Consider the following 25,274-nt stretch of genomic DNA (forward strand, 5'->3'; position numbering starts at 1 on the left):
CACTACTGCACAATATTCATAGGCAGCAGATGTTCGGTAGGATGGTCACACATCTTAAAAGCTCCATAATGAACTGACTGTAGGTGTATGGAACAGGTGCATCTCCCTAGTCCAGGGATTCTCAAACTTTGTTATGCGATGGATCAATGACGTTAAGCCAGGTGCTGGGATCCCCTGTTCCAGTCCCTCCCCTGCCAAAGACAAAATAACCTAGGCTTTACTAGCATGAGCCAAAATCTGTGCCCATAATTTCCCCAATGCCCAAACTTATCAAATCCAGATCTGAAGTTTGATTACCTGTAGCACTCTAACAATCAGTGACAAGCCGCAGTTAGCAGGAGGTTATCAAATGACACAAAGAAGAACTTCTCCTTATAGTTCTGACAGCCAAAGGCCAGTTCCAATTTTGCTTCCTCTATGCTAGTGAGTGCTTTCATGTTCAGAAACATTTTAAAACAATTACAAATTAAATTATAACTAAAAAAATTGACAAAATGAATAAGGCATTTCAAACAATTTTAATAATTGAAACATCAAACAAATCATAAATAAATAAGAACAGCAAGCTGAACTTCCTTGAGTGTATGAGGCTAAGGAGAAACCTAAAATTATGAAGCATGTAGATGTGGTAAACGGTAATAAAGTTTTCCTCAGAATCATGGTTTCAAAAATCAGGCAACATAAACACAAGTTTAAAGGAAATATCAGAAAGAACTTCTTTTTTCTCAGAAGGTGCTTGGATTATGAAATATACAGCCGGAACGGATGCTGGAGACAGGTAACATCAGAGTCTTTAAGAATTGTTTAGACAAGCCTCCGAATCTCAATTCATAGAAAGCTATTTTGGTAATTGGGATTGGTTTGATGAGCATTTGACAGTCAATATTAATATAGCGGGTCAAAGAGTGATTCAATAATTAGTGCCACTATGATTTTCTGATCATAAAACTAGAAACCTATCTTCAGTTCAATGGCCATTCACATAATTTTGTAACAGCTTTCATAATGATTCATGACTTGGTTCAACAGCAGAAAAAGTCGGCAAATTCAGCAGTTGGAGGTTTGCTACTGGACCTCATTATCAGGGCACAGAGTGAATTTGAAACTTTATTCTTTTATCTATATGTATGAAGAACTTCTGGCCTTTCCTGCACTTAGAGAAACACATCTTCAGTATCATTTTCTAATGTCTGGCAGAATATAAACCTCTTCCTTATTAGGTCTTACATACTTTCCATGAAGAAAATACATTTAAAAACTGTGATCTTGGAGACAGATAATTAACAGTGATATGTGACATAAGCCTCCCATTAAAAATACTGAGTAAGATTTATGTACAGATGTTGGCACTTGAAAATTTGAAGAGAATTGAAAGAGATGGGATAGTTACAATACGGGTAGCCAACTTTTTGGAATTAATTTTGCACTTATGATCAGGAAAGAATTCCTTCTCAGGAAATTAAAATAGGAAATATCAACTTCAGATGCTGGTGGAACATTAGCTCGGTTTTCTTTCCTCATCATCACTCGCTGAACATTCTCAGCATTTTCTGTTTTTGCCGTGAATGTAATTTTGATACACCTGGAACTTAAAACTACAAGGATGCCTAATTAAATCCAGATTATATCAATTTATTGTAATTTGCAAATGATAACCTTGAGTTCCTCTCCCAGAATAAATCCTTAGATTTTCTTTTTCTCAATTCATTGCAAGCAACAACTAAAAACATGACACTGGTTTCCACTTCAACTTTTAGCCAATTTAAATTTAGTGCCTCATATATTGATTCTTTCAATGTCACCAAATTACCAGGCTGATTGTTTCATACCCAGAATTGGACAGAATATTGGAAACTAAAAATTTGAAAGGCTCTGTTCTTTGCTTCAAACTCTATTCTCAGCCACCAATATCATCCCTGCCCTCGCAACTGTTTAACATTAAACCCAAGTGATCACCACCTCTGTGTCAGATTTGACTCAGATGACCTTCACTCCAACTACCTATCTTCCCTTCCATAACAATGCCCCATTAAGCTTGCCTTAGCTCACCTCTTATGACCAACATTCCACAGCAGTCTGGGTCACCCTCTGTCTCTGTAATCTCAAGGATATCTGAAAACTTTGCAGGCCACATCCTAACTTGCAGCAAGTTCATCAGTCATTTTCGTGCTTCCCCACCTAGACTGGTTAAGCAACACAATGCTTTGAAAATTGTCAGTCTCACTTAAATTTCTCACTGGTCTTAATCATCTCTTTTGCTGTAACCACACTATTTCTCTTCTATTTTGTTTTAATATGTTCTTAAAAACATTCTATTTTGACCCTGCTTTTAGATTCCAGTTTTAGGGGTTTTTTTCCCCCTCAACAACAATCATGGGTAGAAGCCAAATTTAGAAGAATCCATCACACACAGACCACTTGCATCAGTTAAAATAGACCCCATCGATGGATAAAAAACTATAGATTTTCTACATGAGTGTTAGAATGTTTTATAACACTAAAATATTGATTTGATCGAGTGACACACTTCAATCACCACCCAAGAAAGATGAAACCCAGGCTAACAAAAGGTGAAGATTCTTTCAGTTTTTATTAATCTTACCATTTAGTGTAGTGCTTAAACAAATTCCTTTAAGGGAGGTTCTCTGAGATTTAAATAACTGCTTACTTGCAAAATCTAAACCATGTGTGAATGAATGGAATGATCATCTACATTTGTTTCTACTTTTTGGGCTCTTTTTCCATTTGCTCTCCAGCTGAAGAGATGCTAGATAGAAATAATGTCCTGATAAGTACAAGCACCTTGGAAGGATAGGCAAAGATAGGACATCACAATACATGGTAATGTCTCTTAGCATACAACTCCAAGATCAATAACTGTAGCAACACATGTAAATATAAAGTGGTGAAGAGTGTATACAGAATGCTTGCCTTTATGAGCCAGGGCATAGAATAAATGAACTGAAAGGTTATGGTATAACTGTACACAAGATTTGTGGGATGTGGTATATGGTTTTGGCTGCCATACTATTTCATGACATTAGGGGCCATTCAACCTACCTGGTAGATGCTGGCCCACAGCTACTCATTCACCAATTATTTTCTTGTAACTGATCCCTCAACATTCTGATCAACTCCTCCCAGATTCTATTACTCATAGAGTTAATTCATAGTGGCCAATTAACTAGGCAGCCTGCACATCTTTGGAGTCAGGGAGGAAACTAGAACACCCAAGGAAGTACACGTAGGGAGAGCCAGGAAAGAGTGCAAACATCAGTGAATGAATTGAACCTAGATTGTTGGAGCCATGTGGGGGGTGACTCTACAAACCGTACCACCATCACAAGCATTTTGTGTGTGCTGCTTTGGATTTCCAGTATTTGCTCTCACAATATTTAAAACTTGCATCTATGGAAGGGAATCTATTAGATACCTTCTTGATCAGCCCTTTACCTCTTCCACTTATCAACTCCCAGCTTCTCACTTCATACCCCCTTTCCTCCACCCACCAAGCTTCCCTCTCACCTGGACTCACCTATCATCCACCAGCTTTACTTTTATTTTTAAATTTTTAAGAGAATTACATAAAATGAATAGAATATTAGAATAGTGAAAAATTAATATTGGCCCTCCCCCCACCCCCCGTGACCCCTATCTGAAAAAAAGAAAAGAAAAGAAAAAAGATAGAAAGATTGCCTGGATATCAGAGGATCCCCACATGCTCCATGGAGTTCAAAATAACTTCAGTTTTTATTTTCCCAAATAACTTATAATTTTATCTTCAAAGAACCTATATATTTAATCCTATCTTTTGTAGATAGGGGTTTTCAAATTTTCAAAAATATATCACATTTATTTCTTAAATTATAAATAATTTTTTCAAGTGGAACGCATCTATATATTTCATTATTCCAATGATCCATAGTTAAATATGAATCTGATTTCCAAGTAACTGCAATAGCTTTTTTGGCTACTGCCAATGCAATTTTTATAAATTTCTGATATTTATTCAATTTAGGTTTTGGTATTTTCCCTTCAATATCACCTAATAAAAAATATTGGGCTATGTGGGAGATGTATTCCAATAATTTGTTCCAGTAAAAGTCTTAAATTTATCCAAAAAGGTTGAGTTTTAGAACAGGACCAAGTAGAATGTAAAAAGGTACCAATTTCTTGATTACATCCATCAGCTTTTATTCCTCCCCCTCCTCGCACCTTCTTATTCTGGCTTCTGCTCCGCTCATTGCCAATCCGGTTGAGGAGACTTGACCCAAAACTTTATTTATTCCAGAATCAGAATCTCGAGTCTATTTAGCATCTAGGTAAGCAGTCCTATCGACGATATACCAAGCACTGGTAAATGGGATTCATACAGAAAGGTGCTTGGTAGTCAACATGGACTCGATGGGTCAAAGGACTAGGTCTAATACTGAATGACTGAATAAAAAGCCCACTGGTGGGAGGTTCAACAGATCAAGCTCTATGTCATTTCAAAAGAAAAACTGAATATGCTAATTTATAGATATCTGTTATATTTCTGTTTACAGAACAGATCTCCCTGTAATTGAACTGAAAATGATCATAGATGCACAATATAAGGTCTGTAAAGACCTTAAAGCCTTTTACTGGAAGCAGTGAGATGTTCTTCTGTTTTTGAAAAGACAGTACACTGTGTATTCATGTTAGTTTGAAGAAAATAAACAAAGAGACACACTCTCAAATAAATCCCACTATTCATTCGAGCTAGCTTCCGCTTTACCTTACAGTCTCCATTTCAAAGCAGGCAGACTGCGGGATATGCGATTGCTTCTCTGGATCCAATATAATTAAAAGATCACACTTTGCGGCTGTGAGATTCATCTAGCAACAAACACATTTTCAGGGTGGAAATTGAAAGCACGCGTTATCTTTCTGCTGATCAACTTTAATCAAGCAGACCATTAAGAATCATTAAGCTTAGATCAATAGATCAGGGGACCAAATCAAAATAACATAGCATCACTAAATGCAACTCCCACCCCTCCTTTCTCCAAATCTTCCATTATGTTACTGAATTGCCATATGTAAAAGGGTTCATGGAATGTTAACAGCTGCACTATCAATGCCTCTTTGGCTCATTGTACAAGGCAGAAGCTGAATAATTTTAATATATTTTCTGTGAAGTTACATATTTTTTGCTCAGAATATTTGCTTAAAATCCAGCACTGCAACAAGGTGTTAGGTAGCCAGAACAATGTCCTATGATGTAAAATTTTCTAAACATAACACTTGTTAAAAACATTTTGTGCCCCTGGCCAATTACTACTCATATTGGACTCCCTACTGCTGCTGGTTTAATCTACCGATGTGATTCTGTGCACACAAGAGTCATCTTACAAGTTAATACTGTGAAATTAGCAGAAGTTGCCTAACCTCAATTGAATGACAGCAGTAACTGATCAAACATTATGGCACTGGAAAAAGCCCTTCAGCCCACAATGTTGTGCCATACCAATTAAACTGGTAATCAAATGACCAACTGACGTACCTCTTCTGGGTACACAGCGTCCATATCCTTCCATTTTCTTCACATTCATGCATCTATCTAAATGTCTCTTGAAAGTCTCTTCTGCTTCAGCCTCTGCCACCACTCCAGGCAGTGCATTCCAGACATCCACTACTATCTGTTTAAAAACTTGCCTGTCTCATCTCCTTTGAAATTACCCCCTCTTACCTTAAGGTATTAGACATTTCAGCCCTGGGAAAAAGATATTGTCTGTCTACTCTACCTATGCTTCCCAAAATCTTATAAGTTTCCATCAGATTTCCCTCAGCCTCTGCCGCTTCAGAGAAAACAATGCAAGTTTGTCCAACCTCTCATTATAGCACACTCCCCGTAATCCAGGCAACATCTTGGTAAAACTTCTTCTGCACCTTCTCCAAAGTCTTTTTATCTGTAACCCCCTGGGTCGCCTCAGGCTCGCTCAGCTCGTTCTCGTCTAGGGGGAGTAGCCTTCGGCCCCGCCAAACTGGGTAATCAGCTGGTGTGGATGCTGTGCGATGTCCCCGCCTCGCCCAAAAACAGACAGTACACCATATGCGATTAAATGAGTACAATTTATAAAGGTTACTATAACTAAGTGATTAATAACGATACAGTATATATGAAGAGAAAATTAAAGAAAAGGCGCCAAACTTATCAAAGTCCAAACCACTTCGTGCACAGCCGTTGGAGCTCAATTTCTGAAGTCTTCTGGCCACCATTCGATCCCCTCCGAACTCCTCGACTCGCAGCTCAGGACCCTCCGAACTCCTCGGACTCTCCAAACAGCTCAGGACCCTCCGAGTGGTCAACCAAGCACATCTAGCTTCATCCCCCCCCCCCTCCTCGGAGAATCTCCCGGCCTCGGACCCCCCTTTGGGGTCCGATCCTCGCCCAGCTTAGAGCATTGCGTCCTCTCTCTCGACCCCCTCGCGCCGATCTGCCCAAAAGCCCGTCAACAAAAGCTTACACTCAGAAGAAAGAACATTAATCCCCATTTGGTTTACAAAGGAATACCATTCTCGTTATCAGTAAATTAGCATTCCTGCTAGTTAACAAAAAAGAAGAAACCCTCTTTACATATCTATAATGGAGTGACAGGAACAGAATGCAATATTCCAGATGCAAAACTACCACATAACCTTCTGACTTTTGAAATCAATACCTGGACTAATAAAGACAAGTATGCCGCATACTTTCTTAACCACCCTATTAACCTGTTAGCCTCTTTCAGAGAGCTATGAACTTGGACTTCAAGATACTTCTGCTTGTCAACACTGTAAAATATCTTGTAATGTCTGTATAATGATGCAAAACTTCACATTTTGGCATGTTAAACTCCATCTGCCATTTCTTTGCCCATATCTTTACTATGGATGTCCAGTTCTTCTATACCTCCATCCCCAACCAGGAAGGCCTCAAAGCTCTCTATTTTTTTTTTCTGTTCACAAGACCTAACTGATTCCCCTCCACCACTGCTCTCCTCTGCCTAGCAGAACTTGTTGTCACTCTCAATAATTTCTCCTTTGGCTCTTCCCACTTACTTCCGACAAATGGGTTAGCCATGGGCACTCACATGGGTCCCAGGTTTGTCGGCTACGTGGAACAGTCTATGTTCCAAGCCTATACTGGTGCTACATCAATGACTGCATTGGTGCTGTCTCACTGAGATTCTACGCTCCATCCACCAGAACAAGCGGAGTGTCCCAGTGGCCACCCATTTTAATTCCACTTCCCATTTCCATTCTGATATGTCCATCCATGACTTCCTCCACCGTTGTGATAGGTCACACTTAGGTTGGAGGAACAACACCTTGTATTCCGTTTGGGTAGCCTCCAACCTGATGGTATGAACACTGATTTCTCAAACTTCCGGTAATGCCCCCCAACATTCCCCCCTCTCCCTTCTTTTCCATTTTCCCTCCCTAACTTCATCTGTTTGCCCTCCCATCACCTCCTTCTGGTGCTCCTTCCCTCTTTTCCTTTCTTCCATGGCCTTTTATCTCTTTCACCAATCAACCTCGAGAGCTCTTTATATCATCCCTCCCTGCCCAAGTTTCAGCTGTCACCTGGTGGTTCTCTCTCCCCTCCCCCACCTGTTTAATCTACACCTCAATGCTTTTCACCAGTCCTGCCGAAGAGTTTCAGCCCAAAAAGCCAACTGTGCTTCCCCCCCCCCCCCCATAGGTTCTGCCTAACCTGTTGAATTCCTCCAGCATTTTGCATGTGTTGCTTGGATTTCCAGCATCTACAAATGTTCTCTTGTTTGTGATTTCTTTACTCTCAACTTTCATCTACACAAATACAACTGCAGCAGGAGTTATTACATGATTATCAAATGGAATAGTGCCAACTAATCAAACCCAGAAGCAGAAAGAGTTATAAAACACTTTCGCACTGAATCATGCCCTTCGGTTCATCTAGTCCATGCCAAACTGTTATTCTGCCTAGTCCCACTGACCTGCAACTAGACCACAACTCTCTACACTCCTCAAAATCATGCACTTAACCAAACTCATCTTAAATGTTGCAACTGAACTCACAACCATCACTTCCAATGTATTATTCAATTGTAGAATTTTTTTTACCATTTTATTCACAAAAAAAAACTTGTGCAAAAGCAGGTCCTGCTTATTTTTGTCGCAATGTTCTGTCCTATTTCTTTTCTCCAAATAAAAGCAAAACTAAAATAACTTGCACAGAAAACAGTGCTGTATTTTCCATCAATGTATATGATATGCTAGGGAATAAAGTACAAAAATACAAAAGCTCAGAACTATAATCCATATTTTTCCTGAAAAAGTATAAGTTGGAATAAAAATAATTTCCCCAAAACTTTTAATATATGTGGCAGTTAAAATATTGATTGTGTATCAGGGATTATTTGCCAGCAAAGTCAGATTTTAGTTTCTGAGGATCAAACCAATGCATAAAAGAAGCATTTGGTTCAACTCAAGGCTTAGATGTCATGTTTGAAACCAGCTGAAATCTAATTTAAGTTTTAAGCTTTCGACATTGAATCAAAAACTCACCTGTGCTTCAGGAAATGGAAAGATCTGACAACTTTTTGTCAGACTGCTTGATTGTTCAATGACAACAAGTGGATCATAGCCAAAAGAAATTTCGTACCAAAATAGAATTAATTTCAAAAGCCAGCCACTTAGAGTTATGTGTAAAACATAACTCAAATCTTGTTCTACAAAGAGCACGAGAAGAAATCAATTTCCCAGATTTTGATCAGAGTAACAATCAACATTTTCCTGGCTGATCATGAGAATCCTTGGGCTTTCCATGTTGAAAGATCATATTTCAAAGTAAATGTATTATTGAATTACATTACACCAACAAACACTACTCTGAGACCCATTTTTGTGCAGGTATTCACAGTGAATAGAAAGACAAACAATAGAATCAATGAAAAGCCATACACAACAAAGATGGAAAAATGACCAATGTGTACAGCAAACTGTAAACACAAAACTAAAACAAAATAATAAATAAATATCAAGAACATGACAATATATAATTCTCTCAAATTTGTGGTTTTAGGTTTCAATGAAACAATGTGGGGCTGATGCCCAACCTGAGAATACAAAGTAATGATAATTCTCCGTTATTTACTGTAGGACATTCACACAAACATCCCAAACCAGCTTAGACCTGTTTTCCACATTCGATTCTGTGGATGCAGATAACCAACAGTCAAAGGTAAGCTGGTTTTGTTTAGTTGTTTCAGCTAATGTATGTGCTGATTAATTTCATTCTACTTTTAAACTGATTTTGTTCAAGGTTTTTGAAATTATTTTATTGTTTCAGAGTTTCAGAAAAATAATGTTTACAGTTTCGACAGCTGGCTAAGCCAGGAGGTAACACTCTGCTTCCTGGCAATGGTTCTTGTCCCAACCTTCTGGATGGGACTGGTACCATAATGGTGACGAATCAAGAAAAAAAAACTTTCTTCTCAAAGAGGGTTTTCATTGCAGAAGAACAGCAGCAATTCTCACTGGAAGAAAGCCACTCTAACACCATAAGATACAGGAGCAGAAATAGGCCATTTGGCACATCGAGTCTGTTCCACCACTTCATCATGGCTGATCTAATTCTCCTCTCAGCCCCAATCTTCTCCCCATTTCCCTTCATGCCCTGATCAATAGGTAAGCAATTATTTTGTTTGGATGCAGACTGTTCAGAAATACAGTCTACAATGTTTACTTCACTTAGATCAAGCAGGACCTCAACAATTATCAAAGATTTCTTCAAAACTAATAGATCAAACTAACAAATAGTAGCAATATATCATTTTCAGTGAATGATAACTGCAGGAGATCTTCTCCATTCTATTCCCTCCGAAATGCCTGATGGCTGGTCTATTTTCAACTCATTGTCATGATCTTAAATAAAAGAATAAGTGTGAAAATATTACTTATTGTCACACAGATTTATTTTGATACAATGTCAAGATTATATTTGACAAGGCCAAAATAGCCAATATAATTACTGAGTCACAGGCTGTAGAACAAGTAATACATTTGTTTTGTATTTGTAGATAACAGGCTTAAGAATAGATTTCTTATTCCAAAGGTGGACATAATTTGAAGAAAGTGCAATGACAAAGTGATAAAGATGATGAATGCTTTGATTATTATTTTTCTTTAAATAGGTTTGCAGCTAGGATCAGAAAAAAAAGAAAGCGGGTGAAAATCAATTTATTCATCAATCACCATCATGGCTAAGAACATACATTATTCACTTTGTTAAAGAGCTGAGTGTGGAAGTTTATGATTATTACAACTCTGAACTGGTTTCTCCAAATGAAGTCTATTAATAACATTAATCCAAATTCTCTCATGCATAGAGAGATCATTCACAATGGTCAAACACATGCCAGTCTTTTCTGTGAAATATGGGACAGTGGTTATTTGTCCCTGCTCTCCACAGTTGCCCTTTCCTACATCCCCCGCACCAGCCCCAGTCATGATACATTTTACACTTACAAGCACCAAAAATTCATTGATTTTGCTGACAATTTCTACCTTGGTATCACTTCTGTGTGATCCACCCTGATTATTCCATTCTGTTCCCTTTCTGTATCAGTTTCCTCCTCATAACAAATGTTAGCAACAAATAGTAATTACACATCTACAGATTCCCACAACTCTACCTCAAATACATTTTCTCAAACACGACCTCCTAAATGGACTGCATTCCATGCTTGCACTTTTATCTGCAACACAAGTATCACCCTGAGGTCTCTTTCTTTTTGCTTAATTGAGGCTTCCCCTAAACCACAGTGGCAGACTGCTCAACCACATTTAATCCCTTTCCGTACTGACCAGAGAAAGAATAGAGTTCCCATTGTCTTCCAATTCCACCTCACTACATTCTGCATTAGGCTTCACAACTTTTGCTACCTTCAGAGTAACTCCACAACCAGATAGAAATTCCCTTTCATTCCTCTTTCCACATTCAAAAGTTTCCTGCCCTTCATGACTCCTTGATCCATTCTTCTGTCAAACAAGTGGTTCATAACTCTTATATGCCCACGGACCAGTACCATCAAGCAAGGGGTCCGTGGACTCCCATGCACTTTTCCCTTGCAAAAACAGGTAAATAACAACCACTTTATTTCACAGAATCATATCATAGAAATAGTCCATTGGCCTAACCATGTACACAACAACCACCAATCACCCAATTATACTTACCCATTTTAATCTCCCAACATTCCCACCAATTTCTTCCATAAATTCTATGATATAGAGTGGCATTTTATAGTGGCCAAATAACCTACCAATCTATGCAACTTTGGGAAATGGACAACATACAAACCCCAAAGAGATAGCACCCAAGCTTATTACTGAAAGCTGGTGAATTGAGTTGCAAGGCAGAAGCCCTAATAGTTATATTCAGCTTTAAACTTTCTGCAGATAGCCTGACCTATGAGACATTTCCAATACAGTAACTGCCCTGACCTCTCCTTCATAACTATGTTTTTGTTTTCTTCCTCTAATTGCCCTCAGTAACCAATTCAAACACACTAGAAAGTTTTGTAAGCAATGCATCACCATATCAAACCAGGCTTTACCAAATTTTCACAATTCTTTTTCTCCCATGCCTCACTCACCCTTTCAGAGACTAACTTGAAATCAGATGAAGAATTTTGTACATTATAGGAGTGATTCACCTCAGATGTTTCCTATGGTGGGAGAGTCTAAGACCAGAGGATGTAGCCTCAGAAGAGCATTCTTTTAAAGCAGAGATGAGTGGAGAATCTGTGGAATTGATTGCCACAGACAGTTGTATATATTCCTTAATTATACATATATTCCTTAAATGTACATAAAGCCAAGTTTTATGTATATTTAAGGAAGAGTTGATAGATTCTTGATTGGTCAGGCAGAAAGGGATACAGGGAGAAGGCAGGATATTGGGGCTGAGAGGAAAATTGGATCAGCCATGATGAAATGGCAGAGCAGACTCAATGGGCCAAATGGCCTAATTTTGCTCCTTATCGTATGGTCTTATGGTTATTAAATCCAATGACAGGCAGTAAAATGCATCATTGTATCTGCCACCAATCTTCAGTTTTTTTTATTTGGTAACTAATACCAAATAATATCCTGTTACCTCTTCCACATGATGTTTGAAAATAGAAATTTGCTGATCCAGGGAACAATAGCAAACGTGCTTGAGGCAATTCACTACAGCAATGAATTTCTGGGTACTACAGAGTAAGAAATAGGTTAATGCTCTATGAATAAATTATATACTTTGTGGTCACGTTAATAAATCCCACCTGCACCTAATAAAGTGGCCACTGAATCTGTGTTCATGGCCTTCTGCTGTTGTAGCATATCCACTTCAAAGTCTGACATGTTGTGCATTCAGAGATGCTCTTCTGCACACCCCAGCTGTAATGAGTGGTTATTTGAATTATTGTCACTTTCCTGTCAGCCTGAACCTGTCCAGCCATTCTCTGCTGACCCCTCTCATAACAAGGCATTTTTGCAAATAGGATTGCCTTTCACTCGATTTTTTTTTTTTGTTTTTCCACACTATTCCCTGTAAACTCTAGAGATGGTCATATTTGAAAATCCTTGGAGATCTGCAGTTTCTGAGATACTCAAATCACCCAATCTGGCACCAAGAATCATTCCATGGTCAAAATCACTTAGGTCACATTCCTGATATTTGTTCTGAGCAACAACTAGACCTCTTGACTATTGTCTGCATGCTTTTATACATTGAGTTGCTGCCACATGATTGGCTGATTGGATATTTGCATTAACGAGCAGGTATACCTGTGTACTTAATAAAATAGCCACTGAGTGTATATGTTTAAATTGTAACTGTCAACTCAAAACTTTCTGAATGGACACAGTATATTTCCAACAGGTATATTTGAATATGCAGTCAATACACTTATACATACTTGCAAATTAAAGTTGAAGCCAGGACCAACAGGCTCTGGGACAGCTTCTTCTATCAGGCCATCAGACTGATTAATTCACGCTGACACAATTGCATTTCTAAGCTATATTGACTGGTCTGTCGTATATCTTACTGTACATACTATTAATTACAAATTACTATAATTTACACTTTGCATATTCAGACAGATGTAACGTAATGATTTTTATTCCTCATGTATGTGAAGGATCTAAGAAATGGAGTCTAAATGTTAGGTATTAAAAACAGCTTAATTTGGGTTAGGGATTAAAACTTAAGTTAAACTTTTTTATAAATAGTATTGTAGTTAAGCAGCAAGGCCCAGGCAATCCATGATATGCACTGTTTTCAGTAAAGAAGCTCAAGGATCAGATTTCATGACCAAGTTAAAGCATTGAAGTTCTGATTAGACCAGCAATATGATATCTCAGGGCAGAACTTTGTGCAGGTAATTCAATTCAAGTCCTTTTGAGCACTTTGAACAGCTGTTTCTTCTGCACATGTCTGTATATGTTTGCATTCCTAATAATTTAATTGAAATTGGGTTGAGAAGATGTATCTCCTCTCACTGGCAGTGGGAGCATATTGGTGTGGTACACTAATTCTTCAGATACCTGGAATCCTGTTGCCTTTGTTACAATCAAAAATTCATGGAGATGCCATTAAGTATAAAGAGAGGATAGCGGAGACTAAGAACAAAGCATATCATAATACTTCAACTGAGCAGAATATCTCATGTTCAATTGTTGTGGGATATCTGCTAGTCAAGAGATTAAACTCTGAGGAGTCCAATCCACAAGACACAACAATGACCTTCATTTGATATTGGATAAAATCTGCTCCTCTTGCTTGAAAACAAGTGCTTCAAGCAAATGGATTGCTCCTGGATGAGTACTCCTGCTGACATCATGCACTTGAATCAGATGAACAAATCCAGCAGGTTTAGGTTCATTCTGCTGCTTCCTGAAAAGGAAGTTTGAACAACACAGATAAAAGGTAAGACATTAAACAAACCAGAATAAGAAGTCCTCGTGTAACTTTCAGAATGATTTACTTCAGAATTTCATTGAAGGAGTTCAGCCTGTATCTGCTTATTATTCTCATGGTAAAAAATGGGACAAAAATTAATACCATTAGACATAGGAGCTGAATTAGACCATTCAGCCCATTGTGTCTGCTCCATCATTCAATCATGGCTGATATATTTTCCCCTTCAATCCTACTCTCCCTCCTCAGCATAACTTTTGATGCCCTTACTAATCACGAGCCTATCAACCTCTGCTTTAAGTATACCTAATGGCATGCCTCCACAGCAATCTGTCGCAATGAATTCCATAGATTCATCTCTCTCTAGCTAAAGAAGTTCTTCCTTATCTTTGCTCTGTACACTCGATTCTATTCTCACTGGTCACTGCATTTGCAAGAGGTGCATGCAGATGCAGCTCCTTATAGACAGTGTTGGGGACCTGGAGCTGGAGTTGGATGACCTTCTGCTCATTTCAGAGAATGACTATGTGACTGATAGGACTACTGGGAAGTGGACACACGTAAATTGCAGGAAGCTTTCCTATAATATCGTGGTGTTTTACCTTGTTTAGCAGCCTCATATGTGGCACCTTCTCGAAGGCCTTCTGACAATCCATGTAAACAACATCCACTGACTCTCCTTTGTCTACCCTGCCTGTTATTTCATCAAAGAATGCCAACATATTTGTCAGGCCAGACTTCCCCTTAAGGAAACCATGCTAACTTTGGCCTATTTTATCATATGTCCTCGAGCACCCTGAAATGTCAACCTTAGTAAGAGCCTCTAACATGTTATCAACTGCTGAAGTCAGGTGACCTGGCCTATAACTTCCTGTCTTTTGCCTCCATCCCTTCTTAAAGTGTGTAGTTACATTTGTGATTTTCTAGTGCTCCGGAACCATTTCAGAATCTAGTGATTCCTGAAAGGTCATTACTAGGCCTCTACAATCTCTTCAACTACAGTTTTCACATCCCTGGGTATGTAGTCCATTTGGTAAAGGTGACTTATCTATCTTCATACCATGCAGCTTCCAAGCATCTTCTTCTCTTAATAATAGCAACTATAGCAACTACACTGATTGCAAAACAACAAATTTCACAATATATGCCAATGATACTAAACCAGATTCTGATTCCTGCCCCCAGTTCTCTTGAAATTTCTTGCATGCTGCTGTTGTCTTCCACAGTGAAAACTGATGCAAAGCACTTACTTATGTGGTGAACTACATATACCTGTCTGAACACGCCCCTCTGCTGATTGCTCCTGTGGCTCCTCCCATAGGCCCCTGTATAAAGGCAGTTGGAGGCACTGTTCCTCCCTCAGTCTCCAGGATGTTGTGTCGTGGTCTCTTGCTACTAATCGTGGTGTCTTGCAGCTAATAAAAGCCTATCGTTTGCCTCCCGTCTCCGAGAGTTATTGATGGTGCATCACTTAGTTTTACTGCCTTTTCTATCTTCCCTATTACTACCTCTGCAGTGTAATTTTCTAGGAGTCTGATATCTACTTTTGGCGTTCTTGTACTCTTAATGTACCTGAAAAATCTTGTAGTATCTTTACCTTCTCTCTTTATAGCATTTTTAGTTGCTTTCCATTGGTTTTTTTAAAAAGCTTGACAATCCTCTAATCCAATTAATTTTTGCGATACAGTATGCATTCACTTTTGTTTTTATACTGTCTTTGTCTTCCCTTGTCAGCTACAGTTGCCTCATCCTCCCATTACATGACTTCTTCTTAACTTAGATGTCTTTCAAATTATTCACTGAAAACTCCAGCCATTGCTGCTCTACTATCATCTCTGCTGAAGTCCCCATCCAATCAACATTGGCCAACTCCTCATTCATACCTCTCCAGTTACCGTAACTCAACTCTGATACTGATGCACTTCATTTCAGTTTCTTCCTCTCAAATTGCACAATGAATTCCAATATATTTTGATCACAGCCTCCTGAGGGTTAATGGCAGGTTATGAAGTACAACAAGTGCATCTACTGTCATCTCGCTGTGAGGATTTTAGCAAGCAAAATAAACAATGAAAGCTATGATGTGCCTCTGCAAGAGAATCTAAAACCTTTCCGACTACCTTGTAACCTTCCTCTTTCCCTGTATAGAATCTGATTAAATGGATTCACTGCAGTTCAGCATTCAGAGAGAGCCCTGTTGAAGATTTAAAAAAAAACTTGTCAGGACCTAAGATGAAAACTTTGTAGCAAGGTGAAAAATCAATGACTCTTTTCATTTAATATTTACTTTCGGGAAATAGTTCTCACTTGCAAGGTCGTGGTCATTTCTCATTCTTAGTTTCTTAATGAGACGATGGTGATCTTCGATTTGCATCACTGCATTCTGCTTAGTGATCGTATCATTCTTCCACCCACAGCAAAGGCTCACAGTGAACTTCAGCTGGCTGACAGACTGCTTGGCCCATGAATCAGGGAATTTGCCCCGATTTCACTTCTGAAAACCCCAGCGTGGTTTGATTGTTAGCAACATCAGCAAGAGCTCAAACACGAACACAACATCTAACATTAAAATTACTCTTCTTGTCTCAAACAAGAGACAATCTGCTGATGCTGGAAATCCAGATAACACACACAAAATGTAAGAGGAACTCAGCAGGACAGGCAGCGTCTATGGAAAAAAAGTACAGTCAATATTTTGGGCCGTGATCCTTCAGCAATACCGGAGAAAAAAAGACGATGAGTAGATTTAAAAGGTGGGGGGGGGGGTGCAGGAGGGGAGGGATGAAATAAAGATCTAGGAAGTTGATTGGTGAAAGAAAGGGGGGGGGCAGAGCACCAGAGGGCAGTGATGGGCTGGCAAGGAAATACAGTGAGAGAGTAAAAGGGGATGGGCACTGGATAATGAGAGGGGGGTATATTACCAGAAGTTCAAGGAATCGAAGTTCATTCCATCAGGTTGGAGGATACCCAGACAAAACATAAGCTGTTGTTCCTCCAACCTGAGTGTGGCCTCGTCACGAGGAGGCCACAAATTGACATATTGGAATGAGAACGGGAAGTGGAATTCAAGTGGATGGCCACTGGGAGATCCTGCTTCTTCTGGCAGACTGAGCATAGGTACTCGGCAAAGCAATCCCCCAATCTATGCAGGGTCTCACCAATGCACAGGAGGCCACATTGGGAGCACCAAACACAGTATATGACCCCCAACAGACTCACAGGTGAAGTGTCGCCTCATCTGGAAGGACTGTTTGCACTCTTCTTATATTCCTATATCTCTCAAGATTTCCCCCATTATATGATTCTGTAGTTCATGTTATGATGTATTTCTGGTTACTCCTTTTTCTCTTGCTATTTTGGCCAATTTTGATCGGGGTCGCCTGCGGATAATGAACAGTGATAGACTGAGTTGTACTGAATATGCCTGGACTCTTACGATAAGCTTGTGGGTTGGTGTTTTATATTCTATGTTTTTCCACTTATTTTTTTATTTGCCATTTGTGCTATTTATTTTTTTTATACACGTGGCTTAATGTTTTTCTTTGAATGGATTCCATGGTATTCTTGATTTTGTGGTTGTCTGTGGAAAGAAGAATCTCAAGGTTGTATACTGCATACATACTTTGTTAATAAACATACTTTGAATCAAAACTAAAAATAAAAAAGTAGTGAGGTAGTGTTCATGGGTTCAATGTCCGTTCAGAAATTGGATGGTAGACAGGAAGAAGCTGTTCCTGAAATGTTGAGCAAACAGCTTCTTTGACTTTGCCATCCGAGAGGAGAGAGACATCTGTGGGCAGCAGTCATGGCCTTCTAGAATAGGCACTGCTATTAATCAGTCTGAAAAATATGGGGCGAGATTTATTCACATGAACAATTGTCAGGTACTAACAAACCGACTGAAGTGAAGCTGAGCCCTAGGCTGATCGAATACGCCCATTACACCTATGTTCATTTAAGGATACTATTATCTAATTCCGTTTCTCTGGTCATCTGCTATAGCACTATTTTGCTTTGAGTATTCATCTAAAGTTGCTGTGAAAGCCTTTTGGGGTATATGCTTCTACCATCTTATCATTAGAGGATTCAACATACTGCGGCGCAGAATATTCGTACATTTCTTATCATTCATATCCTTGGGTTCAATATCCTTAATCAGAGAGAACAGCATGGAAACAGGCTCTTCAGCCCATCAAATCCACACTGACCCACATGGACTCATTTACACTATTCCCATTTTGTTCTCCCCACATTCCCACCAAGTTCTCACACATTCTACCACACTCTCTTACAGCTACCCATGGCCAATTAAATGACCAACACACCAGTCCTTGGGGTAGGGCAGGAAAACTGGACAGTCCAAATGCAGCTCAGAAATAAAGCACTGGAGTTCAGGACTGAACTTGATATACTGGAGCTGCAAGGCTGAAGTTCTCCTAACTGCACCACTTACTCATGATGCTCTGGTCACCAAATCATCTGGATTAATTTGAAAATTCTTACTAATTCTGCATTCCAACAAACACATTTTCGCTTGTATCCCCACACAAAGGAGATCCTTAATGCCTACTACCCATTTAGTAAACTTCCTCCATGTCTGCTTTATGGCTTTATAATCCTTTCTGGTGTGCTCTGCCTAGATTTGGCCACATTTCCTCAGTGATGATGTGACCACTGTTCTGTAAATTATAACCATGTCCTTTTTGCTTTAGGCTCCACTCACAAAATCCCAGATGCTTTTTCACCAGCCGCTTACTGCATATCTTTGATATCTGTGAACCCATCTCTCTATAACTACACTCATTATAAAGCAGTGCTATTTAATTAATAGTGCCAGTGCTTCACCACATTCTTCTTATATCAATATGCTCCTTTGTTAACCATTCATCTGTATTTCAACCACATTTTCCACAGTTTGCTACTGTGCTATTTTGTTTAACCTCCAAGATAACCACAACTTTGGCATAGAGTTTGCAGGATTGCCTGCCTCAATGACCCAGAGAGATGTTGGCTGGAGTCAGGGCCTTGCGCTTTGACTCTTGGTAGGGTCACCCTTGCTAAATAGGTCAAAGGCCGGGGGTTCAGCTCAGGCCTAACAATCCTGATTAATCAAAAAAAAATCGTTACAGAAACAGCAATAAAAATTCCTGTTACTACCCTAAGCGCCAGCAGTGTGATAGATGTTCAATGATGATTAAACCATTTCCAATATTCATGATATCAACAAATTTTAAAATTGTGCCCTAATAACCAAGTTCAGGCCAGTGATATACAAGATGAGTACTGGCCAAAATCCATTAATGCAGGATGCAATATTGAATAGTTCTTTCCAGACTCAAGACAATTATTCATTGCTATTAGTCATTTACATTACTATAGATAATTTATTATTCCATATCTTATTAATTCCTTGAATATGATCTGATGAAAAATCCATGCCTAATTAATAGTACTAAACATCCTGTAATGTATTGACATTAACATAATGAATTTCAGGAGTAAAATAATGTTTTAATTCACGATTTTCTCTATTAACAAGGGGAAGTACAAAGAAGCTGGGTCAAGATCATGCTGAACAAACTGCACCTAAAATGGGATATGGAACCAATACACTTGTGGGGGTCAGTGTACTCATGATACAAAAGAGGTCAACAAAAATTATTTCAGGATTGAAAGGCTTGTTGTAAAAGAAGCATATGATGGCTCCGGGCCTAAATTCACTGGAACTCAGAAGAATGGCGGGGGTGGGGGGTGCCTCATTGAAACCTATCAAATGTTGAAAGGCCTCGATAGAGCGAATGTGAAGAGCATGTTTCATCTGATGATGGATTCTGGGACCAGAGGATGCAGCCTCAGAATAGAGGGACGTCCATTTAGAATGAAGAGGAGGAGGAATTTCTTTAGACAGAGACAGATGAACCTTTGGAATTTGTTGCCACAGCTGGCTGTAGAGGCCAAATCACTGGGAATATTTAAGGCAGAGCTGGATAGATACTTGACTAGTGAGGACATGAAGAGATACAGGGAGAAGGCTGGAGACTGGGGCTGAGAGGAAAAATGATGAGCCATGATGAAATGGCAGAGCAGACTCAATGGACCAAATGGCCTAATTCTGCTCCTATATCTTTTGGTCTTATGCTATTGGGAAGGGTTTCAATTGGCTTGAGAATATGACTGTGGATTTTAAAAGAAGAAAATCCAAACTTAAAATTACAAGGAAAGAAAATAAAATGAAGGCAGGATACAGGGTTAACAGCAGGATTTTTAGTGTGGAAAAACAGAGTGATCTTTGGGTCTCTTCAAATTTGCCATGCAATCTGATAGAGTTGTTAAGAAGATGTATGATGTGTTTGCCCTCAATAGTCGGGGAACCGTGTTCAAGAACAGCAAGCTAATGTGGCAGCTCCGTATAACCCTAGTTAGACTACACCTGGAATATTATGTTCAGTTCTGGTTTCCTCATTATAGGAAGGATGTGGAAACTTGAGAGAGAGTGCAGAGGAAATGTAACAGGATGTGCCAGGACTAGAGGGCATGTCTTATGCAGGTATATTGAGCAAGCTAGAGCTTTCCTCATTGGAGCAAAGGATAATGAGAAAGACTTCATAAAGATGGACAAGATGATAAGCGGTATTGATAAAGCAGATAGCCAGAGAACTTTAAGAGCAAACATGGGGAAATCTGCAGATGCTGGAAATTCAAGCATCACACAAAATGCTGGTAGAACAAAGCAGGCCGGGCAGCATCTATAGGGAGAAGCACTGTCGACTTTTTGGGCTGAGACCCTTCACCAGGATGAAGTCCCTATAGATGCTGCCCGGCCTGCTGTGTTCCACCAGCATTTTGTGTGTGTAGCCAGAGAATCTTTCCCGGAGCAGAAATGGCTAATAGAAGTGGGCACAATTTTAATATGATATCCTCAAAATACTTACTCTAGTTAGTCAAGCGAGAACAGTCCTTCACAAGGTCACAATGGCCACCTCTGATTAGTCTCTATCTTTCCAAGTAATCATTAATCTTGTCCCACAGAACTTTTCCAAAGTATCCAAATAACTATTGAAGTTTGGCTCACAAGTCTATTCCCTGTTCCCCTTCTTGAAAAGGGGTCCAGATTTTCCATTCTCCTGTCATCTGTTTGTCATTTATGGGCAGTAAAGATTTAAAAATCTTCGAAGATTTTTAAAAATTTTAAAAAGCCAGAGCCCTAGCAATTGCTTTTACCTCCTATAGCAACCTGGGATAAATATCATCTGGTTCTGAGATGCACTTAGGCCCACTAAGTCATTAAGTATCTGCTTTAAGGCAACTTTGCAAAAAGTGGATTGGAAAGATTACCTGAAATTGAATCATACTTGGAGCAGAGGGAATCATTTAAACATACTCGAGGCGTGAAGAGTTAATGTATTCCCACAAAAATAAGTGTGGGGCTGCCACAGCGAATGCCTTTTGTTTAACAGGATGAACAATGGCAGGATAAGCCAAAAAAGAAAAATAATAATGCACCAAACATCAAGCAGATCACTGCAGAAGGCCTGAAAAAGTACAGAAAGCAAAAAAAGTGAAATGGAAAGGGAAATTAAGCAAGAGTATAAAAATTGAAAGGCAAGTAAAATCAAAACAAATCCAAAGGGGTTTTATTAATACATAGATCACAGGTTTCCACGATAGGCAATATATTAGAATTAATTCTAAAGGTCAATATAAAACTTTGTTTGGAAAAGCATATATCAATCAGGGACAGACATGGATTTGTTAAGAACATGTTACAGCAGGCAAACTTCGTTAAATTGTTTGAGAAAATAGCAAGCAGAGTGGAGGTGAGTATTTAATGAAGACTACATAAACGTTAGTAATGCTTCTGGCATTGGGTTCAATCTTGCAGGCTGGTCAACAAAAACAAATCACAGCCCACAGGATTACAGAGTTACAAATTATACTCAACTAGCTTAGTGGAAGAAGACAAAGGGTGGTGGTTGACATCAAATTGACCAGTGCTTTTTGCTACCTATATTAATGATTCAGATTGATATTGATGATGTAGTGGCATGTTTAAGTATTCAATCATATAACATGGTCACAGGTATCGATTTTACTATACCTCCAGCTTAAAATTATTCCTTCATTGCTCCCACTATACCTAATATCCCACTATTAACAAAATAATTCAAAAAAGATGACTCCAACAATATTTCTCTGAAGAATATCTGCATATAATACAAGATGGAATAGACAGGAATAATTATATACAAATGAGGCATATCAGCTGACCTTAACTTCAAAATAATTCAGATGGACTTTGTCAAGTCTTCAACACTGATCTTAAGATATTTACAAATTGAACTATAGTTTTAATGCGAGGTGAGGGCCTCCATCGATCAGAATTGACCATGGATATTTCATCCTAGCTGTCTAGATAGGCAAGCCTGGGCAATATGATATGGAGAGCAATGGAGAGCCCATGTAGCAAGCTGCCCTTCTTCATGCAACTGATGAAACCAAAGGAATGTCAGAGACTGATACAGTTTGTACCAGCAGCATCACAGGAGTTGCCAATCAGCATTGACTCAAAGTAGGACTGCCTTAGGGACTCCAGCTCTGGATTTTTCCCTCGGTGTTTACTTCCAAAGCCTACCCCATGAGTGGGTATAGCCGCAAGTTAGAGCAGGTTTGAGATCAGAGTTTTCCTTCTCCTCGTTGAGCTGCCAAACATGGCTGATGAGCTCCATCTGCCAGATTCGAATGGCTCAATTGTTATATTGTATTCACAATCAGACCATTTTTTTAAGGTGCTCAGCTCATCCATAACTATTTGCTCATGGAAAATATATGACACAAAGACGGCCACTTGCCCATTGTGTCTACGTCGGCAGACAAAGAACCTCACAAACTGACCTTACTTTTTAGTCCAGCTCTTCAGAGCACTTCAGACCCCTCATCCCCCCTCCAGTCCTTCCACAAATTACTTCACAATTTTTTCTTAAGTAAATTTTTCATGTTTGTTCTATCTAGTGGTTCTTTAAGGTTGTCATAGCCAGAAGAGGTAGCGGGGATAAACTCACAATATCCATTAATTGCTCCCAATGGCTTGTACCTCAAAGTGCCTCGGACAACCAAGTTCAACTCCTTCCCTCACATGTGGCTTAGTGACAAAGGTCATCAGAACCATTTCTACTGATGAGAGAAGGAGCAAAGGCAGGTTGTCACCAGCTCTGTCTTCCCACTTGCCTTCCTACACAACCTTTACCCCTCCCATAGATAAAAAATTAGTCCAACATAGTTGTTCGCATATGCAATGATTCCGACTCGATATCTTTTAGGCATACAGAATCCATTCAGAAAGGCAGGTTACCAGCACCTTAAAACCAATTGCTTCAGGCAAACGGGGCTTGTCAACTATGGTTGGTTCATCTAGGATAAGGAAAACTCTGATCTCAAACCTTTGCTGCCTTAGAGTTTTATCCACTCATGGGGAAGGCTTTTGGAATAAACCCTGAGGAGCAAGCCGAAGCTGGGGTCCCTAAGGCAGTCTTAAGTTGAGTTTAGCAATGACTGGCAACTCCTGCAATACCACTGGTGCCAAACTATATCAGTCTCCCACATTACTTTGGGTTCATCAGATGCATGGAGAGGTGGAGCATGCTGCAAGGGCAACAGCTTGCTCTCCATATCGTACTGCCCTGGTTTGTTTGCATTCTGGCTTGCACATCACAGAGACAGCTGAAACACCAGTGCAGAGCCTCCATCTCAACCCTCAAAATGCTAACACCTTAATTAAGCCATCCCTCATTCTGCTTATTTCCAAAGGAAACAACCCAGCTTATCCAGTCTGCCCTCATACATACAGCTCTCCGGTCCTGACAGTTGCTTCTCTTCACTCTTTTTCAGACTCTCTGATGCAATAACTCATTTTGAGGTGTCCTGAAGACTTATTTTTGACATCCCAAGAGTCCAATGTCAAAAAGCTTGTTTTGGTGTTCCCTAAAGCTCCATTACTAAAACTATTCCATGAAGTTTTACACTAAGAGCTGTATTCCAAAGACAAAAGATGCTAAATGGAAGAACATGAGAAAAAGAACCTGCGCTCTTTCCAGTCTTCTCAGCAATTTGGTCTAATCTTGCTGCTAGCTCGACCTTCCCACCTGCCTTCTCACACAACTTTTTACTTCCCACATATCAATAATAAGTCCAACCCAGCTGTTTGCTTATGCAATGATTCTGACTCGATATCTTTTAGGCATGCAGAATTCCAAAGATTCACCATGTATTCAAGGAAAGAAATTCTCTTTACTTGTTTTCTCAAATAACCAACCACTGAAGGGACCCATAAACCCTATTAATTCCCATCAGACAATTAAACATTTACAAATGATTATTTCTCAATTATGGATAGGTCCAATCGATTCAATGAAGTGAGCTTCCTCAGAAGTGGTTCCAGTGAATTCATGCATATTCTCCTTCACTAAGGAGAACTAAAATTGCATACGATACTCTAAGGATGATTTCACTTCTTATTTTAACAAAACTTCACTGTTACAAAAGCAAAGTAGTATGAAAGCAAGTCACAGTGTTCCAACTACTCTCAGGCTCTGTAAATAAAATGCAGAAAATAATGCCAAGCTGCAGAGGGCTGTAGCTTTAATACATTCTGTCGCCACTATACTAGGTAAACCTGTACATTATTGCAAACATCTAAACTGCCAATCATGTGGCAGCAACCCAATGCATAAAGCCATGCAGATGTCGTCAAGAGGTTTATTTGTTGTTCAGATGAAAGATCAGAATGGGGAAGAAATGTTATCTACACTTTGACTTTCACTCAGTGAGCTTGATGTGGAATGATCGCCAGCGACATATGGGGTGGCTTGAGTATCCCAGAAGCTGCTGATATCCTGGGATTTTCACACACACTAGAGTTTACACAAAATGATGCAAGAAAACAAAATGAAAATAAATTTGTTGAGTGGCAGATCTGTTAATGAGAGAGGTCAGAGGAGAATGGCCAGACTGGTTGAAGCTGACAGGAAGGTGACAGTAACTCAAATAACCACACATTACAATAGTGGGGTGAGCAGAAGAACATCTCTGAACGCATCGCACATTGAACCTTGAAGTGAATGGACCTTTAACAGTGACTCAGTGGCCACTGAGTTTAGATGCAAATATCTCAGCTGATGACTATGTCTCTGCGGAATAGGAACCTCCCAGTCATGGCAGCATTGTGATTGAAATGCAGGACTACTATCCAGTGACCCAGAGACATGACAGCTTGAAACTCACTATAGCGATTTGATCACCTAAATTTAAATTATCACATGAA

At 39.3% G+C, this 25,274-nt stretch overlaps 2 protein-coding genes across 4 annotated transcripts in view; one reads left to right on the forward strand and one right to left on the reverse strand.

Annotated features, from left to right (window-relative positions):
- Positions 1-25,274, reverse strand: part of LOC132407564 (astrotactin-2-like) — a 1,730,264-nt gene that overhangs the window by 1,260,565 nt on the left and 444,425 nt on the right. The window lies entirely within an intron of this gene.
- LOC132407566 (uncharacterized) overlaps positions 1-25,274 on the forward strand; it is a 38,816-nt gene that overhangs the window by 6,550 nt on the left and 6,992 nt on the right. Inside the window, exon 2 of the transcript XR_009516512.1 lies at positions 9,148-9,229. The gene's annotated coding sequence lies outside the window, so the exon portion shown is untranslated. The remainder of the gene's footprint in view (positions 1-9,147; positions 9,230-25,274) is intronic.

The sequence above is a fragment of the Hypanus sabinus genome, chromosome 18 (genome assembly GCF_030144855.1).
Source record: "Hypanus sabinus isolate sHypSab1 chromosome 18, sHypSab1.hap1, whole genome shotgun sequence".
NCBI classification, from domain to species: Eukaryota; Metazoa; Chordata; class Chondrichthyes; order Myliobatiformes; family Dasyatidae; genus Hypanus; species Hypanus sabinus.